This window comes from Hyperolius riggenbachi, chromosome 4 (assembly GCF_040937935.1).
Source record: "Hyperolius riggenbachi isolate aHypRig1 chromosome 4, aHypRig1.pri, whole genome shotgun sequence".
Lineage (NCBI taxonomy): Eukaryota > Metazoa > Chordata > Amphibia > Anura > Hyperoliidae > Hyperolius > Hyperolius riggenbachi.
The window spans coordinates 174695347-174715060 of record NC_090649.1 but is presented as its reverse complement, the minus strand read 5'-3'; positions in this window follow the sequence as shown (position 1 = coordinate 174715060).

The window sequence follows — 19714 nt, the reverse complement described above, 5'->3', positions numbered from 1 at the left end:
AAAAATTAAGACATTTAAAATCACTTAAAAACTTGAAACTCCAAAATAAACACATTTTAACAAAACATATTAAAAACCAAACATTCACCCTCGTCCTGGTGGTGTGGTAAAATAAAGTCTCAGTTGGTCCCTGTTCCGCAGTGACACTACCCTTGGCCTGGTTGCATACCTCCGCAGGGGCATTAGTGGAAGCACATTCGGGGGTTCCGGAGTCTCTCTTTCCTCCTGCCGCACAAAGTTGTGGAGGATGCATGCTGCCTTCACCACGACAACTGCGTTGCCCGGTTTCAGCAGCATGGGCGTGTGGAACACCCTCCACTTTGACACCAGGATCCCAAATGTGCACTCCACCATTCTCCTTGCACGGCTCAACCGAGCATTGAAGTGTAGCTGGCTGGCATCAAGTCCCCTGTCTGGGTACGGACGCATTACATGGTCGGACAGGGCGAAGGCCTCGTCCCCCACAAACACATAGGGGTAGGCCGGTGCCCTTGTCCCAGGCCAGGGTCTGTCACGGGGGAGACGCAGTCTGCCTTCCTCCATCAACCGGCAAAGGGTCGTACGCTGGAAAATTCCAGAGTCATTGGAACTACCGTACGACCCCACGTCCACGTACACAAACTTGTAGTCCGCATCTGCCACTGCCATTAGAACAATGCTAAAGTATTTTTTATAGTTGAAATAATGGCTGCCACTCCCCACGGGTTTCTGAATCCGGATGTGTTTCCCATCCAGTGCGCCAACACAATTAGGAAACTTGCACTCGGTCCAGAAGCCCTGGGCGATCTCCTCCCATTTCGTGGTGTCTGGCACAGGCATGTATCTGGCCCTCAGTCGCGTCCAAAGGATCCTCGAAGTCCTCACGATGATGCCTGCCACCGTGCTCTTCCCAATACGAAATGTGACATGTAGCGATGTATATGTTTGTCCAGTTGCGATGTACCTACAAGAGAAATAATCGAAATCAATTTTTCATGTCGTTACAGGAGAAAGGTTCAAGACAAGGTGGCGCAATATACGTGATGCATACGTGAAATGGCTACGGAAGAAAAAACTTGCCGAACGAAGTGGCAGTGGCGGGGGAAAGCGACAAAAAGACTACCAATTTGCCAAGCAATTGTCTTTCATCAATGCAAGCCTGGAACCTAGACTGTAAGTACCACTACTGTGGGCAGGAACTGAGAGCTCATTTTTTAGCAGACAACTACCATGACTTCGGCCATGTATTGCTATAAACTGGCCTCAATTCCCATGGCTAGCGAACTTTTCTCACAAGCTTTATCAAATGTTTGGTAGAAACGGTTGATAAAGTGTTTGCTAGTGTTTGCTAGCTCTGTGAATTGACGCCACATGCTGTTTGGCACACCAATAAATATTGTTTTTATCTACAGGACTGAAGACAATTTGGAGCAAGAGTAACCGACCCAGGAGGCACGGTTCAGCAGTGAGGAGAGCTTGGTGGATGATGACGTCGCCGATGTAACCTATTTCCCCGAGGAGAGGAGTAGGAGGAGGGAGTCCTTAGCTATCCCAGCTCTCTCCTTTGATGATGACTTGGTAGAAGAGAGCTTGGATGTTGAGGTTGCAGGACCGAGTGTGGAAGAAGCTGCACCTCCACAATCGACCGCTATGGAAGCTCCAGGGGAACAAGAACAAAGTGAGGAGCACCAAGAGACTGCAGCACAACCAGCGCGCAGGGCAACCCCGACACAGGCCAGAGGACGGGAAGATGCTGCCACACCACCAGTGAGGACCACCCCACCAGTGAGGCGTCGAGGTACCCTCCCCCCAACAAGGAGAGAGACAGAGTCCGAGATGTCCGGGGCTGTCTCCGGACTTCTCGGGATTCTTCAGAGCCACCAAACTCTCATAACCCGGCAGTTGCAAGATGAGGACAGGGGCCATATCATGGAGCAGTACAAGTCCCACATCACTTCACTGCAATGTGAGCTCGACGCTGTACATGGGCACTACAGGGACGAGCTTAAAATGATGCATGAGATGCACAGAGGAGAAATCGACCAACTGCGTGCGCAGCATCATCAGTCGGTGGGCCAGCTGCAGAACATGATGCAGCAAATGCATCAACAAAGCAAGGAACTACTGAAATTGCAGGCACACCCGTGTTTTCACACTGTGATGTCTCTAATACCATATTTGGAAAAGGTGCCTTCCCAAAACATGATGGCGTGCCATTCCACTTTGCTGGAGGTGATCAAACAACACATGGACACGCCATTATTGCAACCACCAATTTTTAGACCCCCACAACCAACAGCGGTGCCCACCTGGCAATCATCACAGATGTACACCGGCTACAGAGGCAGTCAATATGGGCCACCGCTGTCAGGGTCCAGCTCATCCACGACCAGCACCCAAGAGAGTCCAGATTTCCAGGCAGCAACTCCCACCTTTTCTAGTAGTGGTGCCGATCAAATTTGAAAAAAAAAGTCAAATTGTTCCTGGACATGCTCCTCTGAATACCTCCGATCCTCGGAGGAAGGATACCATCCCAGGGCTTTTTAGCCCAACCTTTTCCCTGCCCCATCTCCTTCAACCAAGGTTCAGAGGTGTTCAGATGACCATGTCAGGGAACTTTTGTTTTTGCTGGACTTGAACTTTAGGGCCTGGTGTCCCCGAAAGACACTACCTGGGTCACAACCTTGTGCCTGTTGCACTGCACCTGTAGTCCTGCACCTGTGCCTTTGATTCCTCTTGTTCCTTACTTTGTTGTTCCTAATCACTTGCACAAGACCCTTGGAGCCATGGGTGAAGGACACCTTCACTGGTCGGTGAGAGGCCTAGCCTTTTCACTGACCTGTGTCCTTCATCCATGGCTCAGAGGGTCATGTGCCAGTGGTTAGGTTTTTAAAGCACTTCAATTTTAGGGCCTGGTGTCCCCGAAAGACACTACCTGGGTCACAACCTTGTGCCTGTTGCACTGCACCTGTAGTCCTGCACCTGTGCCTTTGATTCCTCTTGTTCCTTACTTTGTTGTTCCTAATCACTTGCACAAGACCCTTTGAACCATGGGTGAAGGACACCTTGACTGGTCGGTGAGAGGCCTAGCCTTTTCACTGACCTGTGTCCTTCATCCATGGCTCAGAGGGTCCTGTGCCAGTGGTTAGGTTTTAGAAGCACTAATAATTTAGGGCCTGGTGTCCCCGAAAGACACTACCTGTAGTCCTGCTCCTCTGCCATCGGTTCCTCTTGCTCCTCACTTTGTTCTTGTTCCTAATCACTTGCACAAGACCCTTGAAACCATGGATGAAGGACACCTACACTGGTCGGTGAGAGGCCTAGCCTTTTCACTGACCTGTGTCCTTCATCCATGGCTCAGAGGGTCATGTGCCAGTGGTTAGGTTTTTGAAGCACTTCAATTTATTAGGGCCTGGTGTCCCCGAAAGACACTACCTGGGTCACAACCTTGTGCCTGTTGCACTGCACCTGTAGTCATGCACCTCTGCCATCGGTTCCTCTTGCTCCTCACTTTGTTCTTGTTCCTAATCACTTGCACAAGACCCTTTGAACCATGGATGAAGGACACCTTGACTGGTCGGTGAGAGGCCTAGCCTTTTCACTGACCTGTGTCCTCCATCCATGGCTCAGAGGGTCCTGTGCCAGTGGTTAGGTTTTAGAAGCACTAATAATTTAGGGCCTGGTGTCCCCGAAAGACACTACCTGTAGTCCTGCTCCTCTGCCATCGGTTCCTCTTGCTCCTCACTTTGTTCTTGTTCCTAATCACTTGCACAAGACCCTTGAAACCATGGATGAAGGACACCTACACTGGTCGGTGAGAGGCCTAGCCTTTTCACTGACCTGTGTCCTTCATCCATGGCTCAGAGGGTCATGTGCCAGTGGTTAGGTTTTTGAAGCACTTCAATTTATTAGGGCCTGGTGTCCACGAAAGACACTACCTGGGTCACAACCTTGTGCCTGTTGCACTGCACCTGTAGTCATGCACCTCTGCCATCGGTTCCTCTTGCTCCTCACTTTGTTCTTGTTCCTAACCACTTGCACAAGACCCTTTGAACCATGGATGAAGGACACCTTGACTGGTCGGTGAGAGGCCTAGCCTTTTCACTGACCTGTGTCCTTCATCCATGGCTCAGAGGGTCCTGTGCCAGTGGTTAGGTTTTAGAAGCACTAATAATTTAGGGCCTGGTGTCCCCGAAAGACACTACCTGTAGTCCTGCTCCTCTGCCATCGGTTCCTCTTGCTCCTCACTTTGTTCTTGTTCCTAATCACTTGCACAAGACCCTTGAAACCATGGATGAAGGACACCTACACTGGTCGGTGAGAGGCCTAGCCTTTTCACTGACCTGTGTCCTTCATCCATGGCTCAGAGGGTCCTGTGCCAGTGGTTAGGTTTTTGAAGCACTTCAATTTATTAGGGCCTGGTGTCCCCGAAAGACACTACCTGGGTCACAACCTTGTGCCTGTTGCACTGCACCTGTAGTCATGCACCTCTGCCATCGGTTCCTCTTGCTCCTCACTTTGTTCTTGTTCCTAACCACTTGCACAAGACCCTTTGAACCATGGATGAAGGACACCTTGACTGGTCGGTGAGAGGCCTAGCCTTTTCACTGACCTGTGTCCTTCATCCATGGCTCAGAGGGTCCTGTGCCAGTGGTTAGGTTTTAGAAGCACTAAAAATTTAGGGCCTGGTGTCCCTGAAAGACACTACCTGTAGTCCTGCTCCTCTGCCATCGGTTCCTCTTGCTCCTCACTTTGTTCTTGTTCCTAATCACTTGCACAAGACCCTTGGAGCCATGGATGAAGGACACCTACACTGGTCAGTGAGAGGCCTAGCCTTTTCACTGACCTGTGTCCTTCATCCATGGCTCAGAGGGTCCTGTGCCAGTGGTTAGGTTTTTGAAGCACTTTAATATTAGGGACTGGTGTCCCCGAAAGACACTTGGGCAGCTATGCCCTGCAACTCTTCCAGCACAAAGTTGGTGGTTGGTGTTCCTTAAAACTGACCGGGCTATACCATAGATATGTTATTTTTTTGTCTTCCATGTTGGAAGAATGTTTCCATGTTGGAAAGTGGTTGTTTTTGCAATAAAAAAATTTGTTTTTACATACCTCAGTGTGATGAGTAGTTGTTCTTGTGGTGTGACTGCTCTCCTGAACGTGGTATCCTTCTTCCTAAGGTCATCCTTCACCATCTCCAAAAGGGTATCAAACCTGTCAGGAGATGGAAAGGAAGAAGCTGTAAAGTATGTTGTGGGACAAGGTGTTGGGTGGAGGATGGGGGAGGTGTGTTTACAGAGGTTTGGGAGTGTTGTGGAGGGTGGGGGTGTAGTGTATAGCTAGGTATACAGGGGTGTGGGGGTCAGGGTGGTGTGTTTAGCTAGGTATACAGGGATGAGGTGTTGTGGGGGTGAGGGTGGGGTGTTTAGGAATGGTGGGGGTTGGTGTATTTAGGCCTAGATACTTACAGGGGAATAGACATCCGAGTGTAGCTGTAGAACTTCTGTGGGTGTCGTCTGAGGTCCCGGTAGAGGGCCTGGAACTCTCCCTTCCTCTGCCTCCTGGCTAGTAGAGGGTGCACCCACCATCTCCTGCGAGGAGCACGCCTTCTCCCCACATAGTAGTAGGTAAACAACAGGAAGGAGAGAATTCCCAGGTAATAAGCGTAAAAAATGACTGGATCCATGGTCCCAACTGCTGTCTCTGTATCCAAGGATGGTCTCCACACGTCCAGCTGTCTCCAACAATGACCCCAGAGCTTCTGCTGACCTCCCAGAACCCCAGGTATTTATACAGGTTGTTATCTCTTTAAGAATCCGGATCCGGACCGCAACCGTGTTCATACCGCACGGAAACCGTATGCAACCGGACCGGATCCGGACCGGATCCGGACAGGAACCGTACGGTTCAGGTCCGATCCGGCTCCGGTGCGGTCCGGACATCCGGTGCGGTTTTTGCAAAACCGCAAGTGTGAACGGGGCCATAGTCATCCCTGGTGTCTAGTGGTACCTCCCTCCCTCTGATACAATAATCCCTGGTGTCTAGTTGTTCTCAATCCCCCCCCCCCATACAGTTATCCCTGGTGTGCAGTGGTTCCCCCCATACTGTAATCCCTGGTGTTTAGCGGTTATCCCTTCATCCTCCATATGTTGAGATCAGCGCAGAGAGTTGGCTCAGTGTGCTGCACTGCTCTGAATCTGCCAGGACATGTAGGGGGTGCAGCGGGAGATGGAACTATGCCTCCCAACCTGGGGCAGACCTGACAAATTCAGGATGGTTGTGAAGCATGTGCAAAAAACAAAAGAATCCCTGGAAAATCCCGAGACACAAGGTTGAGCTGTATTTTTTTTCAAACTTAAGGCTGTCTCTGTTTTACCGCTGGGTAGGTTAATAAGTCAGTTCTCTTCTTCCAGCATGGGGGAAACTCATTTTGTGTCCTGGTTTTTGGTAAGCAGGTGAGTTTGGTGTGGGCATAAAGTGAGAGCTCAGCGCGTGGCATTAAGTGATTGGTAAGCAGCACTGTGATGTGTGATGATTCAGTTAGTGTTAAAGTGGCCATACATGATTTAATTTTTGTTTGTTATTCAACCCGAGAAATCTGATACATTTTTCCACTCGATTGAATAAATCAGAGAAATCAAACCAATATACCATACACTTATGGTAAGTTTTTTAAAAATAGCAAACAGGATCAAATACGAATAAGCAAAAAATTAAAGGTTTTAAGGCCCATAGATCATGTTCAAATAGCATAAAACAAAACTTTTAAAATTACAAGCTTCATGAATACAAAAATATGATAACATATTGTATACTAAAAACAGTCCCATCCAATTCCCTCCACTAACATTTTCCTGATCTAGCCTGTCCTCACCCACCTTTCCAACCTCTCGTGTTCAAACAGGTCACTTTGCTTCCCCTGCTTAAAAAAAAAAAGACAGCACCCCTCATGAGACTCCAACACACGGACAGGAATCTGCAAAAGATCTAAATTTGCATAATAGGCGGCCACAGTATATAAGGCATTACTCATCAATTACCTTCAGTTCTATACAAAAGACACGGACACCGTAATAATGCTAATATAATTTTTAATCCAAACTTTTTTTTTTTTTTTTTAACCCAGGGTGGGTTGTAGGGGTGCTGTCTTCGCGACTACTGGAAAAGACGTTACCGTAAGTAATTTTGGTCTTTCCCAGTACGTCAGCTCAGACAGCACCCCTTATGAGACGATATACACGATATACACGTCAGGGAGGGACTACAGCCTGCAGAACTTTTCTGCCAAAGCACAAGTCAGAATTAGCCAAAACATTAAGCCTATAGTGCTTCACGAACGTGTTCTGGCTGGACCAGGTTGCTGCCCTGCATATCTGTTCTATTGAGGCTCCTGCCCTCTCTGCCCATGAAGTGAACACAGCTCTTGTAGAATGCGCCTTTCCAGAGATGCAAGGAAACTGTCTTTCTGTAAAAGATGAATCACAGAGATAATGTTGTCCATTCTGAACTTTCTGTACTTTACTGACTTGTTTAGACCCTTTAGATTGAGGATGAAGCGAAAGCCTCCTTGTGACTTTGGTACAAGAAATACTGGAGAATAAAACCCCAGACCCCTTTGACATGAGGGAACTTCCCGAATTACTCTCTTGGAAAGCAAGGACTTTACTTCGCCCTGAAGAGCCAACTGTTTTACATGTTCTAAGGGTAGAGGTGTGAGAAAAAACCTTTGGGGAGGTAACATCTCGAACTCTATTTTGTAACCTTCTAGGACAATGTGCAGAAGCCACGGATTTGTGAATGAATGATGCCATATTTCGAAAAAGTGGGCTAGCCTCCCTCCCACTGGAAGCCTGATGTCATTGTTTATTCGTTTTGCTAGCTGAGGGGGGATTGGGCTTCCCTCTCTGGTTTCTGTAAGGGGCCCATCTCTTTCTGGAGGTGGTGGGTCGCTCATTAGACTCTGACTTTTGGGGGCCATGAAAGGACCGCTTATGTTGAAAAGATCTCCTCTTAGTGGGGAAGTTTTTCTTTGTGTCAGCGGTTCTATCTAAGGCTTCATCCAGCTTTGACCCAAACAGAAGACCCCCTTCACAGGGAATGCCACAAAGTCTTGATTTAGAGGAATTATCACCCCCCCAAGTCTTTACCCAAACCCCTCATCTAGCAGAATTTACTAGGGCAGTTGTTCTTGCAGTTAATTTAACAGTGTCATCAGCAGCATCAGTGAGGTAATCAGCAGCATTAAACAGATTAGGAAAATCATTAAGTATCTCCTCTCTTGGCACACCAGTGGCAATCTTAGATTGAACCTCTAATAGCCATGTTTTCAAGGATCTCCCTACTGCCGTGGATGCTACTGCAGGCTTAAACATTAAAGATGAGGCTTCCCATGCTCTACGAAGGATATTGTCCATCTTTTTGTCAATGGAATCCCTTAAGTTACCAAAATCTTCAAACAGCAGGTCAGTCTTTCTTGACACCCTCGATAATGACGGATCTAGTTTGGGCGGAGGACCCCAAAAGCCCTGATCATCAGGACTAAAAGGATAGCGATTAGACATAGATCTAGGCCAAAAGGCTCTTTTTTCAGGACTATCCCATTCCTTCTTAATAACAGACTTTAGAGATGAATGAACAGGAATAAACTGCGATTGGGGATCTGTCAAACTTTCATACATCTGATCAAGGGCTGCCAAGGATCTCTGCTCAGTTTTTATACCCATTGTTCTATGCATGGCAGAAATAAAATCTTTCATAAGTTCAGGAGAGAAGGCAAATCTCTGTGGTCTATTCCCCCTATTCATTGCCTCCTCTTCAGAAATTTCCTCCAATGCAGAAATCTCTCCTTCTGACAACTCAGAGTCAATCAATTCCTCTCCTGGCCTCTTCCTTTTAGTACCCAGAGGAATAGGCAGAGCAGCCCCTGAACCTGTCGGAGACATAACAGCCGCAGGGGGATCTGAAATAATCACATCAGAAGCATTTGCAATAAGCTCATTATCAGGCAAAATAACTGGAGTAACAGCAGTACTAGAGGTAGAAGCAGTACTCATAGCAGAATCCTTTATCTCTTTAACCACTTCACCACTGAGGGGTTTTACCACCTGACCACCAGAGCAATTTTCACCTTTCAGCGCTCCTTCCATTCATTCGTCTATAACTTTATTATTACTTATCCCAATGAAATGAACTATATCTTGTTTTTTTCGCCACCAATTAGGCTTTCTTTAGGTGGGACATTATGCCAAGAATTATTTTATTCTAAATGTGTTTTAATGGGGAAATAGGAAAAAATGTGGGAAAAAATTATTATTTTTCAGTTTTCGGCCATTATAGTTTTTAAATAAAGCATGCTACTGTAATTAAAACCCATGAAATGTATTAACCCATTTGTCCCGGTTATAAAACCATTTAAATTATGTCCCTATCACAATGTTTGGCGACAATATTTTATTTGGAAATAAAGGTGCATTTTTTTCAGTTTTGCATCCATCCCTAATTACAAGCCCGCAGTTTATAAAGTAACAGTGTTATACCCTCTTGACATAAATATTTAAAAAGTTCAGTCCCTAAGGTAACTATTTATGTTTTTTTTTTTATTGTATTTTTTTTTTTTTTTTTTTTAATTACAAAAAAAAAAAAAAAAATTGGGGAGTGTGGGAGGTAATGAGTTAATTTATTGTGTAAATGTAATGTTTGTATATGTAAAATGCTTTTAGGGTGTAGTTTACTATTTGGCCACAAGATGGCCACAGAGTGTTTGTTTACATGCGACCTGTAAGCGTCCGGAAGGACGCTTACAGGAAGCAGTAGGAGGCTGGGAGACGCACAATGATCTCGCTGTTTCTGAAAGAAGCAGCAGATCATTGCGGGGGCTAGATCAACGAACGGGAATGGATTTTCCCGTTCATTGATCTCCAGGCGAGCGGGCGGCGGCGTGCACGAGCGGCGGGTGCGCGCGCACGAGCGGCGGGAGCGCGGACAGCAGCGGTAGCGCGGAAGGTACGGATTTCTCCGTCCCTGGTTTTTTAGGAGGGAAAAAAGGGGCGGAGAAATTCGTACCGCTGGGGGTAAAGTGGTTAATAGCAGAAGACATCTCTGCTCTCATCCAGCCCATTTAAGGTGGCCATACACTGGCCCGATTCGCCGCCGTTTCGACAGCAGATTCGATCACTGGGATCGAATTTGCTGCCAATCGTTGGCGCTACACGCCGAATTTCGATCCTTTTCGTCCGATCCCGTCGATCGCTCCGTGCGGAAAATTAGCATCGATCGCCCGCGGGTAGGGAGCGCGTCGCTAGCGACGTTCGAGTACCCGACGACCGACGCAATAGAGCCGCATACATTACCTGCTCCGCCGGCACGACTACCCCCGGTCACCGCTGCTCCGTGTCCGCGCTGGTCTCCGGCATGCTTCAGTTCCTCCTGCCCGGCAGGAAGTTTAAACAGTAGAGGGCGCTCTACTGTTTAAACTTCCTGCCGGGCAGGAAGAAGTAAAGCATGCCGGGGCCGGAGACCAGAGCGGAGACGGAGCAGTGGTGACCTGGGGACTGGAGTCGCGCCGGCGGAGCAGGTAATGTATGCGGGCGGGGGGGAGCGGCGGCAGCACCACCACCACCACAACAGATTGTGAACGGTTTCAGGCTGAAATCGGTTCACAATCTGTTTGCAGTAAAGGTAGCCATACGATCCCTCTCTGATCAGATTCGATCAGATAGGGATCTGTCAGTTGGTCGAATCTGATGGCAAATCGACCAGTGTATGGCTACCTTAAGTCTTTAAAGGGAAGGTTCAGGGAGGGGATTAAAAAAATAAAAATAAATTTCCACTTACCTGGGGCTTCCTCCAGCCCGTGGCAGGCAGGAGGTGCCCTCGCCGCCGCTCCGCAGGCTCCCGGTGGTCTCCGGTGCCCGACCCGACCTGGCCAGGCCGGCTGCCAGGTCGGGCTCTTCTGCGCTCCATTTCCTGGCACTTCTGCGTCCCACGCCGGCGCGCTGACGTCATCGGAAGTCCGCCGGGCTGTACTGCGCATGCGCAGTACAGCCCGGCGGACGTCCGATGACGTCAGCGCGCCGGCGTGGGACGCAGAAGTGCCAGGAAATGGAGCGCAGAAGAGCCCGACCTGGCAGCCGGCCTGGCCAGGTCGGGTCGGGCACCGGAGACCACCGGGAGCCTGCGGAGCGGCGGCGAGGGCACCTCCTGCCTGCCACGGACTGGAGGAAGCCCCAGGTAAGTAGAAATTTATTTTTATTTTTTTAATCCCCTCCCTGAACCTTCCCTTTAAACACAGCAGGAGATTCATTCTTTACAATCTTATCAGTGCAGTATTGGCATAATTTCTTAGAAGAACCGGAAGAGATACGATTGTTGCAGATAGCACATCTTTTCTCAACCTTGGTGTCTGTGCGTTTGTCCTGACTGGAGTGCGCACTTGATTTATCAGATTTTTTAGGCTAAAAAACAAACAAACAGATAAGTCTAATGTAGCCACAGAATCCCCAATCATGAAAGACATAAATATATCTAGCTAAGCAGTGCGTCACACAACTACTTGCCAGAGAGGGTTCAGAGCCAGACTCCACAGATAATGCTGGAGAGGGTCCTGCAGCGTCCTCCATGATCTCAGCTTACAACACATCTGAGATCAGGACTTGAATGACTAAATACCTGCTCCTGAAGAAATTTGCATAATCCCCAGCTGAAGCAGCTCACCGCCGCGGCCCCTGCCGCTCGCTGCACTTCCTGGTCACGTAGGAAGCGCACGTCGTGACGACTTCCGGTTTCCGCGCCGGAAGTCCTTGTTGCGTACACCTGGATGCATAAAATCGCCGCCATCCTAGGAGAAGCCTCCCGAATGCTGCCAGGCTCCATACCGCTCCCCCTGAAGCGGACTGACCAGGACAAACCTGCGCAACAGAGCCCCAGCCGCCTGACCAGATGACTCCCTAAAGACTTCTCCCTCCTACACGTCCGGACAGGAAACTAGAACTGAAGGTAATTGATGAGTAATGCCTTACTGTATATACTGTGGCCGCCTATTATGCAAATTTAGATCTTTTGCAGATTCCTGTCCGTGTGTTGGAGGGAGACGAGTCTCATGAGGGGTGCTGTCTGAGCTGACGTACTGGGAAAAAACCCTTTACTCGACCCCTCACTGCCATCCACCTACCACCCAATCGCCCTTCTCCCCTTTGCCTTGAAAATTCTTTAACGCCTAGCCCACCAACGCTTGACCCACTTCCTCAGTTCCAACTCCCTTCTCGATCCCCTGCAGTCTGGTTTTTATCCAGCACATCCTACAGAAACAGCCCTCCAAGTGGTCACTGACCTTGCCAAAGCCAAAGGTAAATACTCCATCCTTCTCCTCCTGGACCTCCCCTCGGCATTTGACACGGTTGACCACTCGCTCCTCCTCCACTTGCTGCAGTCCATTGGCATTCAGGATGTAGCCTTAGCCTGGATCTCCCCTTACCTCTCCAACTGCTCCTTCACAACATCCTTCAATGGCTCCTCATCCGCTCCCACGTCCCTCTTAGTTGGTGTTCCCCAAGGCTCTCTCCTGGGTCCTTTACCATTCTCATTCTACACTGCTTCGATTGGGAAAATACATAGGCTTCAACTACCACCTGTATGCCTGCGATACCCAGATATACCTCCACACCAAGATCTCTCCCCCTCCACCATCAACAAGGTCTCCACCGGCCTCACATCCATTTCCTCATGGATGGCTGCCAGGTTCCTGAAGCTTAATTTGGACAAGACTGAGCTTCTGATATTCCCACCCAGCACAGCTGCTCCCCTCCCAGATATGCAAATCACCATCGACAACACTACCACCTGCCCTACCTCCCAAGCCCGCTGTCTAGGTGTCACCTTAGACTCTGTACCCCAAATTCAAAGTATTACCCACTCCTACTTGTCCTCTGACACTACCAAACTCCTCATCCATGCCCTTGTCATCCCCCGCCTAGACTATTGCAATTCCCATTTACTGGGCCTCCCCTTTAAGGGTATTGCCCCCCTTCAATCTGTAAAGAACGCAGGAGCCAGACTGATAAGCTCCTCCCATCACTCTGCCTCCACAACTTCCCTCTGTAAAGCCCTCCACTGGCTCTCCATAAGCTTCCCCATCAGTGCACAGGACTTGCCCGACCTACATCTCTGATCTTGTCCACAGTCACACACTAGCCCGCCTCCTCAGATCTTCCAACGACCTGCGACTGTACGCACTGCGCATATCTCACTCACATGCACCATTGCAGGACTTCACAAGGGCTCTCAGGAACTAGCTCCACTAGCCATCAAACTCACCTCCACCTTTAATACCTTCAAACAAGCCCTCAAGACTCACCTTTTCATGCTTGCGAACCCCCCTACATCATAATACGTTCTGCTGGGCACTATGTCAAAAGCACCCATTGTCTCTACCCCTACCATTTAGATTGTAAGCCTCTGGCAGGGCCCTCCCCCAGTGTTTCCAGCTTGATTATGCAATTTCATGGTGTTGCCCCTTGTGGACTAGAACAGTCTATTTTGGCCAGAGACACTGAACTACTGTTATCAAATCATTTGCATGATTTTGTTTTGTTGTGAGCTCCTTGTATGTCCTACCTTGTATGTTAACCCATTTCTGTATTGTGCATCATTGCGTTAATATGTTAGCACTTTATAAATATAATAATAATAAACAGAAGACATTATATGCATGTATCATCAATGTTATAGGTTTTGAAAATAAGGTCCAAGTTGAACTTAAGAATTGAGGATTTTAACTTTTGATATGTATGAACAACTTTGATAAGATTTTTTTTTTTTTGGGGGGGGGGGGGGAGGGAAGCACTTTTACCCACTTTTTTTATGCCATATTCTAGGTTCTTCAGAGTAGCCACCTTTTGCTTTGATTACTGCTTTGCACACTCTTGGCATTCTCTTGAAGAGCTTCAAGAGGTAGTCACCTGAAATGGTCTTCCAACAGTCTTGAAGGAGTTCCCAAAGATGCTAAGCACTTGTTGGCCCTTTTTCCTTCACTCTGCGGTCCAGCTCGCCCCAAACCATCTCGATTAGGTTCAGGTCTGGTGACCAGGTCAGTTTACCTTGGTTAACGCAAAGAATTGCCTTTGCGTTACAACACAGAAAAGGGCTCTGGTGTGGAGGCCAGGTCATCTGGCGCAGCACCCCATCACTCGCCTTCCTGGTCAAATAGCCCTTGCACAGCCTGGAGGTGTGTTTGGGGTCATTGTCCTGTTGAAAAATAAATGATGGTCCAACTAAACGCAAACAGGAGAGAAAAGCATGCCGCTGCAAGATGCTGTGGTAGCCATGCTGGTTCAGTATACCTTCAATTTTGAATAAATCCCCAATCATGTCACCAGCAAAGCACCCCCACACCATCACACCTCCTCCTCCATGCTTCACAGTGGGAACCAGGCATGTAGAGTTCACCTTTTCTGTGTCACACAAAGACACAGTAGTTGGAACCAAAGATCTCAAAATTTGGACTCATCAGACCAAAGCACAGATTTCCACTGGTCTAGTGTTCATTCCTTGAGTTCTTTAGCCCAAACAAGTCTCTTCTGCTTGTTGCCTGTCCTTAGCAGTGGTTTCCTAGCAGATATTCTACCATGAAGGCCTGATTCACACAGTCTCCTCTTAACAGTTGTTCTAGAGATGTGTCTGCTGCTAGAACTCTGTGTGGCATTGACCTGGTCTCTAATCTGAGCTGCTGTTAACTTGCAATTTCTGAGGCTGGTGACTCGCATGAACTTATCCTCCGCAGCAGAGGTGACTCTAAGAGGCCTTTTACACTTAATCAGTTTCTCTCAGTTAAAACGGAAAGAAAACTGATTTTCAAAGTAATGCCCATGTTTTCCTATGGCACCTTTCACACAACGAGTTTTAACTGAAATCTTCTTCCCAATGCACTGCTATGGAAAATCTCGTACTAACGCATACCAACTGATTAAGTGTAGTCTTTCTTTCCTGGGGTGGTCCGCATGTGAGCCAGTTTCTTTGTAGCGTTTAATGGTTTTCAGACTGACTGACCTTCCTTTGGCCACTCGTTTTTCTTTACTTAACTGCTTTATACATACATAGGAAAAAGTAGTTTACTACTTCGGAATTGGTCATACATTATTTATACAAAACGCAGCTGCTGGAACCTGAGCACTAAAGGTGGCCATACACCAGACGACTTGGCGGCTGATCGACCATCCAATTAGATTAGTATAATCGAATTGGATGAAAATCGGTACAGCCAAATGCATGCCCAACCGACCAATTTCAAGACGGAAATCGGTTGCATTGTCGACCGCGCATGCTGCAAGAAGTCGGGCCGAAGTTGGCGGTTGATTACAGAATGAGCGACGAAACCCTTGCTGCAGCAATGTATAAATGTAGCCAGTGTGTGCATTGATACATTACCTGTCTGGTGTCAGCCTCCATGCGGTGACCGTCCATCTGGCCAGATTCCGCATACACGTGAGCGGCGTGTATGCGGCCCAGCAAGATGGACTGTCACCGCACGGAGGCTGCTATCGGACACGTAATGTATCAATGCACACACGGATTATGTCAACATTAATAATGGAACTAAAACATGCCAGGACAAGCACTGCAAACTGTGCGGTCAGACTGACCAATCATATAGTGCTAAACATTCAAAAGGAACCTTTAACCTCTTGCCGACCGCGTCACGCCGACGGGCGTGGCCGCGGCGGCAGCCCCAGGACCGCCTAACGCCGATTGGCGTAAAGTCCTGGGGCCAGCTAATGCAGGAGATTGCGCGCGCATCTCCTGCTTGGCTATTGCCGCTCGGGAGACTGTTAGACGGCGTGATCGCCGTCTATTTACATGTACAGCGCTGCAATTGGCAGCAGCGCTGTACTGGGGACAGCCATGTGACACGACTGTCCCCCTGGGACACTGGAGAGCGATCGGTTCTCATAGGCAGAAGCCTATGACAGCCGATCGCCATAATTGACTGGCTGTGGGGAGGGGAGGGAGGGAATATAAAGAAACGTTTTTTTTTTTAAAAGAACAGTAACAAAAATATTTGTAAAAAAATAATATAAACAATCTGGGGGCGATCAGACGGAGAAAAGAGGGGGGGGGGGGGAATAACTTATGTGCTGTGTTGTGCGGCCCTGCAGCTTAGCCTTAAAGCTGCACTGGCCTATTTTTAATAAGAATGGCCTGGTCACTAGGGGGGTTTAGCACTGCAGTCCTCAAGAGGTTAATGTAGGATTATTAAGCCATTGCAAGCATGAGGAGAGACGGTAATCTCACTACAGGATTACAGCGCCACCCGAAGGATGGAGGGAGAACTGCAGCGCTGGATCCCAGGGCAGAGAGTCTGTGCTGGGGCTGCTGTAGATCTGTCTGCAGTTCAATTTTTCCCCCCGGTTTTAGGGTCTTAAAGTGTGCTAAACAATTGCACCGCTTTTAGACCTTAAAATCTGGAAAGAATCATAACTCCAGGGGGTTTAACCAGTTCACCCCCAAGGGTTTTTATCCTAACGGACCAGAGCAATTTTCAGTTGTCAGCGCTCCTCCCTTTTATTCCCTAATAACTTTATTACTACTTATCACAAGAAAATGATCTATACCTCGTTTTTTTCGCCACCAATTAGGCTTTCTGTGGATAGTACATTTTGCTAAGAATTTTTTTATTCTAAATGCATTTTAATGAGAAAAACAGAAAAAAAATCATTATTTCTCAGTGTTCAGCCTTTATAGTTTTAAAATTAAACATTCTCCTGTGGATAAAACAAACACGTTTTATTTGCCCAGTGGTCCCGATAATTAGACCGTTTAGATTATGTCCCTACCACAATGTATGGAGACAGTATATTATTTTGAAATATAAGTGGTTATTTTTCTGTTTGTCCTGGCCATAATTACAAGCCCCTATGTAATAAATTAAAATTAATTTTCCCCCATAAAATATAGAATAAAAAAAGCTGAGTCCCTAAGGCAACTATATATTTATCTTTTTTAAGCTGATTTTTTTTTGTTACAAGTGTTTTTTTTTTTGGGGGGGGGGGGGGGGAGGGTTGGAAGTGTAATTTTATTAATGATGTGTATATACTTGAAAATGTATGTATTTTGTAGGTGTAATATACTTTTTGGCCACAAGATGGCGCTAGTGAACACTCATAGGACGTGTTCACTTTTTTTTTTTTTTACACTTTATTAAAACTGTTACATTTCCTGTTTATGTGAATGGACGTAGCCGCTGTTCGCGGTCACGTCCATTCACTCCAGGCACTGCGATTGGGTAGAGGACTGTTCGGTCCTCTTCCCCAATCGCCCAGCACGGGATCCCGACGGTAATGGCGGCGGTAGCGGCGGACACACGGCGGTAGCAGCGGCGGGAATGCGCGACGTATTAAAACGTCATGTTGCTGTTAATAGCGGTAAGCATGACGTTCTAATACGTTAGGATGGCGGTAAATGGTTAAAGTATTAGAGGCGGAGGATCAGCAGGACAGCCAGGCAATGTGCATTATTTAAAAGGAAATTAACATATCAGCCTCCAAATCCCTCTCACATCGGGTTCCCTTTAAGGGTGAATGGACAGTTCCCATCCACATAAGTTAAAGAGACTCTGTAACAAAAATGTCATCCTGTTTTCTACCATCCTACAAGTTCCTAAATCTATTCTAATGTGCTCTGGCTTACTGCAGCACTTTCTACTATCACCGTCTCTGTAATAAATCAATGTATCTTTCCCCTGTCGGACTTGTCAACCTGTGTCTGGAAGGCTGCCAACTCTTCAGTATTGATCTGCTATGCACGCCCCCCTCCAGGCCCCTCTATGCACACGTGTGTGTGTGTGTTATTTACATTAGCCAGCTTTTCTCTGCTCTTTTATCTTTTACAAGCTGGACAAATCCTCTGTTGTGAAAGGAGTCATATGCTGAGGTATTACAGACAGGAGCAGAGCTGTCTGCAGGAAGAAACAATCAGCCTGTAACTCTTCTGTGGGTGAGAGCTGCAGGGGGAAAGAAACACACAAATGATCTCTTGAGATTCAAAAGGAAAGCTGTATACATCCTGCTTGTGTATGGATGTATTTTCTATGTGTGGACATACTGTACATCAACCTACTTCCTGTTTTGGTGGCCATTTTGGCTGGATGGTGTAATGGTTAAGGGCTCTGCCTCTGACACAGGAGACCAGGGTTCGAATCCCGGCTCTGCCTGTTCAGTAAGCCAGCACCTATTCAGTAGGAGACCTTGGGCAAGTCTCCCTAACACTGCTACTGCCTATAGAGCGCATCCTAGTGGCTGCTGCTCTGGCGCTTTGAGTCCGCCAGGAGAAAAGCGCGATATAAATGTTATTTGTCTTGTCTTGTCTTGTCATTTTGTTTGTTTATAAACAAACTTTTTAAAACTGTTTTTGACTACTTTTAATGCGGCGGGGAGCGGCAAAATTGTGACAGAGGGGAATAGGAGATGTCCCCTAACGCACTGGTAGGTATATTTTTGTGCGATTTTAACAATACAGATTCTCTTTAAAATAGTCCACATTTACAAAAATAAGTAATGGCCAGATCTGAAATGGCCTGTGTGCCAATTTCCAAAACACATTCAGATGACAGAGTTTTCCGATAGATGTCTTGGTATTTACTTATGAAATACATGTACAGTTTACCGTACAATCTGTGAGCAGCAGAAGTACACCGTGAGCCAGTCAAGCCGGGTAGCATTTGTGTGGTCTGCTTACAAGAGACAACACACAGAAGAGTAACTTGCAGTTGCTAGTTAACCTCTCCAATGAACAGGCTGGGACAGAGAGGGAGAGTTCATGTTTTTTTTCCAGCTATTAAAGAACAGTTACGGAATAAGATATGATAGTCTAGCTGTTGAAGCCAAATAGAAGGCCTGTCTGCACAGAATTAAGAACTTTGGCAGATGACATTTCTCATATACTGCATTTCATATGGGCATTAAGGCTCCTTTCACACCACACAACACGTGCAGGAGCCATTCACCTGCACGCGTTGATAGCCTGCGGCGTGTTGTTGGGTATCTGCGGTGCGACGCAATCAGCGGCGGTAGCTATCAATTGAACCCGACGGAGAACACCAGCTCCCGGCGGATCGATGCTCCCGGGTGCGTCGGAACCTCAACGTACCGAAACGCAGCATCGGGTGTGAAAGGTAAAATGAAAGTCTATGGACTTTCATTTTACCTTGGTTAACGCAAACAATTGCCTTTGCGTTACAATGCAGAAAAGGGCTCTGGTGTGAAAGAGCCCTAAGTGGGATGCCTGGAGACAATACTTTTTAACTCATTAAGTGAATAAGTATGAGAGTCAGGTGACTGCACTGGCCATATGTTTGCTGCAGGTGTGAGGCTCAAATGACACAGGACAAAAATACTTATTGATATTTTTAAAAAAGGTGGCAGAAACAGAGGGATTTCACGAACTCAGGTATCATAATTGCAATGGCGTATCTCTTCCTTCTTTACCAACAGCATTGAAACTTACATTTTCCATTGAAATCTAGAGCTTACATTATGGAAAAAAAACAAAGAGGAAATCCAGTGAAAATGTAATCATAAAAAAAAAAAAAAAAAAAAAGAAAAGTGCTTCATTTTTACAATAATTACGTATAAATGATTTAGTCAGTGTTTTCCCATTGTAAAAGCTTTTAAACCCCTGATTTACATTCTGCCATTACATGCTGACATTTTTACTATGGGCAGGTGATGTAGCTGCTGCACGTTTTTTT